The 5,132-nt window shown below is 48.5% G+C and overlaps 1 protein-coding gene across 1 annotated transcript in view; it reads right to left on the bottom strand.

Moving 5' to 3' along the window:
• Positions 1-3,699, bottom strand: part of ROPN1 (rhophilin associated tail protein 1) — a 26,585-nt gene extending 22,886 nt beyond the window's left edge. The window contains exon 1 of the mRNA XM_007449686.1: positions 3,450-3,699. The gene's annotated coding sequence lies outside the window, so the exon portion shown is untranslated. The remainder of the gene's footprint in view (positions 1-3,449) is intronic.
• Positions 3,700-5,132: the final 1,433 nt, after the last annotated feature.

Raw genomic sequence — 5,132 nt, 5'->3', positions numbered from 1 at the left:
CTCCTTTTTTTTTTTTTTTTTTTTTTTCTGGCTGCGTTGGGTCTTCGTTGCTGTGCACGGGCTTTTTCTAGTTACTGCGAGTGGGGTCTGCTCTTCGTTGCGGTGTGCAGGCTTCTCTTTGTGGTGGCTTCTCTTGTTGCGGATCACGGGCTCTAAGCACGCAGGCTTCAGTAGTTGTGGCACACGGGCTCAGTAGTTGTGGCTCACGGGCTCTAGAGCACAGGCTCAGTAGTTGTGGCGCACGGGCTTAGTTGCTCCGCGGCATGTGGGATCTTCCCAGACCAGGGATCGAACCCATGTCACCTGCATTGGCAGGCAGATTCTTAACCACTGTGCCACCAAGGAAGTCCCTCCACTACCATTCTTGATGATGTTTAACATTGCACTTGGCTTGTCTGACACAAAACCCAGATTCCATAGGGCGGATCAAACTCTAGTGAAGAAGCATTCTTGACCATGAAACAGGAGACCAGGACTCTGGTCCTGGGTCTATCTTTGACTTAATTATGTGATCCTGGACAAACAATCCAATAAAACCTATGTGTCAGCAATAGCACTGAATAAATACTGGGATACAGAAATAAATTAGTCACACACCCTGCCCTCAGAGAGCCCACAGGCCAGTGGAAGAGACTAACAGGAAAATCAGTGATTACAATAGGGTATGGTAAGTACTAGATATAGGAGAACAGAAACTCCTAGATGAGGCATCTAGCTCATCTGAAGACCGGAGAAGGTGGTCAGAAAATACTTCCAAAATAGTGATGATATTTGAACAGAGACTTGGGGAAGCCTGGTTTGTTCATTGCTGTTATTCCCAGCCCCACAACAGTGCCAGGTACAGAGTAGGTATCTGATCAGAGCAAGGAGGGAATTCTTTGTGGCTAGGACTACTTAGACAAAGGGGTGGAAGTGTCAGAGAACATGGAGAACTCAGGGACTTGTGGGTAATTATGGAGGGCTAGAGTGGATACAGGGGGAGTGGCTGTGCCTAAGGCTGGAAATATAGCCCAACACCAGAATATAAAAGGCCTGGTTTGCCATGGTAAAGGCTTTTGAACTTTATCTTAAAGGCAATAGGGAGCCACTAGAGGATTTAAGCACTAGAGTCACTCGATCAGATTTTGGTGTTCACTTGATGCTCCGGTTATCAATTGATTTCCTCTCTGCTCCACATTCACCCTGCATTGCCTCCTCAGCAAAAACAGAACTAGGTCTTTTAGTTTTCCTTTGCCAGCTGGCATAATGTTAAGCTTTGTCAGTAGAGGGCACTGGAGGGATACTGGAGGAGGAAGGGGCTTCTCTGTGGGTTCCACATGCTCTTCCTGTTAGGCTCCAGGACCGTGCAGTTTCCCCAGTGCTGGGATCCTGCAGTGCACAGCTTCTGGACCATCTGCAGTATGTAATCTCTTAAGTGCCCGATGGCTGCAGTGCACAGCAGTCAGCAGTGCCCAGTGGCTAGCTGCTTCCCCTGACACCTCTCTTGGGAAGCCTTGCAGCAGAGTACAGCCAGTGTACTTTCACCTTTTCATGAATGGCTTCTTTGGCATCCCAGACAGTGGATTTCTGGCTGCCTGGAACCTCAGCAACTTCTCTGCCATCTAATGAGTTGTGGTTACACTCTCTGTGACACACTCTTGGGAGGTCATCTCTTTCTTGGACGATCTATCTCACGGGTAGTGATTGCTTCGTATATCTGTGATTCCTGTATACTTTGGATCTTTATGTCTTGCTAACCAATCTTCCATTACTCCAATCGATTATAGTTAAAAATTAGTTATATTGAACTGTCTTTGTTAAATTGTTGTATGATTTCTTTCTCTTTGCTGGACTCGGAAACACACATTGACTGAAAGCTGTGGAGGTGCGCTGAAGAGAGTGGAGTGAAGCTTTACACAGGGAGCCTGGTTAGGAGAATATGGCAGCACTTTTGGTGACAACTCTGGAGAGCATCATTGCCTGGAAAAGCAATTGCAATGGGGAGGGATAGGAGAGACAGGGGCTACAGGACTTGGTAACCACTGGGGGAGATGGATGAGAAGAGACAAGAGTTTAGGGTGACTCCCTACTTTTCAAGCTTTGATGACTGGGTAGATGGTGGCACCACAGTAGAAATGGCAAACACAGGTCAAATTCCCCTCCCGTGTCCCCATGGATCTCTCAGGACTTCCATGCACTTTTGAGCCACAGAGACTTAGGATCATAGAGTCCTTAGGTTGGAAAGGCAATGAATCCCAGTGTTTTCTTTCTGGCAATATGGACCATTTGTTCACATCTGATAAAAGAAGTGGGGAAAGGTCCATTCTATCTTAACCTTCCATGATTCCAATGCTTTGTGAAGTTCTTTTCTGTTCTTAAAGCTCTCGTTATGGTAGGCCTTCCTCAATTGTCCATCTATTCTAGCACTGCCCCCCCAAATCTTAAAATTCAACAGATTTCCTCTTATGCCTCCCAATGTGGAAAGGCAGGCCAACACGTATGTGCTGAGTGCTGAAGAATATAGGTCTTATCCAATATGAAATATAGATTTGTTTCTGCAATTTCTTATTTGGTTTTATTGGTGTGCCCTAAACAGGGCCTCAATTATATAAACGAAAGCCTGCAGTTACCTGAATGAAAGGCTCCAGACACCAGAATCTCAGAGGTAGTTTCTACGAACTGCTCTTAGAACCAAGGACCAGGCAACTGTATGTACTTGCTTGGGTTTGGAATAGGAGATGATGTGTTTTGGACACATGGTTACCCTTGCCTGGACGCATTCCTCACCTTTCCATAGGTTCTTTGGGTCTCAGATCAGCTTTCCCTGACCTCTCTGTCAATTCCCTTATACCCTCTCAGAGAATCACTTAGTCACCTCTCCTTGGCAGCACTTAGCTCAGCTCTAATTTTACATTATTTGTGTGATTTTTTGATGAACACCTGCCTCTCCCAATAGACTGTAAACTTGAGGGCGGGGACGGTCACTTTCTGCTCACAATAGAATCCCCAGTGCCTAGCCTGGTGCCTAGAATACAGTCAGTTCTCAATATGTATGAGGAAAATGAATGAATGACAGCGGTTTATAAACTACTAGTCATGTCCTTTGGCCCTCATGACAATCCTGCCATAGGTATTCTTATATCCATGTTAGAGATGAAAAAGCAGAGGTTTGTCTAGTCAATGGGAGGATCTGATCCCAGATTCTGTTGTGTTTCCAAATCACTGCCCACCGTGTAAGAAATCATAAAATGGTAGCTCTGAGTATAAAATATACATATACTTTGGGTAGAGAGCAGTAATCATCTATGGTTACGTTCTCTCAAAGATCACAGTCCCCTCCTCTTGCTTTGTTTACAAGAGGGGTTCAGAATCCAGGTGGGCCCATCGGGCAGGACTCTTCCCTCCGACCCGGGCGGCCGTCGGGGCGCTCAGGGTGCTCCCCTCCCTCCACTTCCCCTCGGGGTGGTTACCTGAGGCTCGCTCCCAAACTGGCTATCCGGCACCGGCACCGGCACCGGGCGACACCTCGCGCCTGGCCTCAGGCGGGAGGTGTTGGGGGAGATCCAGTGCCTCGCACCTTCGTCGGGCGCAAAGCAGCAGAATCCGGGCGGGGAAGGGCGGCACCGGCCTCAGCCTCAAGGCACAGGAGAGGTGGGGCAGAACCCGGCTTTGTTAGCTCTTCGCCTTCGCCTGGCAACGCGGACGCCTGCTGAGCTGCCTGGCAACCAGCGGGGGCGTGGGCGCGACCTCACCGAGCCGCCCCCGCTCCCCACCCCGTGGCTCCGCCCCTCCCGTCTCGCTCAGCCTCCTCTGCCACAGCCTCCCGCTCAGTCTGGGTTCCTGAAGTTCCGCCCGGGGCGGGGCTAGGAAACTGAGAACTGCTTCGGGTTTGTGTGTGTGTGTGAGCCACTGAAGCATCAAGGCAAGCAGTTACCAAGCTGTGCAGTTCCAGTCTTCAACAGCGCCACCGTGTGGCCAAGAGAAGCAGTCACAGTTGACGCTGTCAGATTGGTACTCCTTTCTGCATATTGGGCTATTCCAAAGGGGTCGTAGATCTGTGTGTGTGTGTGTGTGTGTGTGTGTGTGTGGCAGAAGGACCAGACGGCCTAGCGGTTTAGGGATGAGACTGGGGGCGTTGAGAAACCTGGGGGAATGTGTAGCAATTTACAGTGGGCTTTTGTACGTTAGAGAGCGGAAGTGGAGGAGTTTTCAGTGATGTTTTGGCTTGCGGAAAGTGAGCACGTGAGGGGAAGCCCTGGGGAACAATTGTCACAAGCGCTTCTTGCAGTGCCCCCCCCCCTTTTTTAAACATACTAACTCGCTCAGTCCTTACAATCGCCCCATGAAACAAGTATTCTTATTATCTTCATTTTTACAGATGAGAAAACAGCACAGAGCACTAAGTAACTTGCCCAGGATCACAGCAAGTGATAGGGTTAGGATTTGAACCCACATTTCATGGTTCCAGACTTCTCACTTTTAACATCTATAATGCTAAGAAAGGGGAATGGAGCTAGTGTGGATAGGAACAGAGCTCAAGATGCCAGAGGCAACAGGGAAAGAAGGAAAATAGTCACGTGCAGAATGGCATCGAAGTCTCACAGTAACTCTGGAGGTAGGTATCAATATTTACCTTCACTTTCGAAATAAGAGACAGGCTTAAAAGGTTGAGTAACTTGCCTATGGTCAGACAACTGGCAGTGAGGGCGAGTTTGACAAGACCTTTGCCAAAGTCTTCTGATTTCAAGATTTTTCTTTCTTAAGCTCCCAAGGAAGCAAGAGAAGCCCCCTCTTTCTCTGCTATAACCCTTGGCATTTCATACCCATTTTTAAGGTGCTCATTGCGTCATCTGCTCTTTCAGTCCAACAGCAGTGTGCGCTGGTCTAAATCAGTGAGTTAGTTCATCCAAGGCCCTCAGAGGTTTCTGTAGTTGTGAGATGAAAGCTGTTGTCTCTCCTTAAAGCAATTTCAAGCGTCCGTGAGCAAGTGGGGGAGCTGGGTTTTTGTTTTATGCATGCAGAGGGCTTTCAGAGCTTGCTGTCATCTATGTGTAAAGGGTCCAGTCTGTTATAGGCATCTGCTGGGCAGTGTGTACCTTAGGATTGGACGGGGAGGCTGGAGGTTTGAGGGCTACAGGTGCATCTTCCAGGAG

Source organism: Lipotes vexillifer, unplaced genomic scaffold (genome assembly GCF_000442215.2).
Source record: "Lipotes vexillifer unplaced genomic scaffold, Lipotes_vexillifer_v1.1 scaffold1378, whole genome shotgun sequence".
NCBI lineage: Eukaryota > Metazoa > Chordata > Mammalia > Artiodactyla > Lipotidae > Lipotes > Lipotes vexillifer.
The sequence above is the reverse complement of the archived record's forward strand: the minus strand, read 5'-3'. Positions and strand labels throughout refer to the sequence as shown.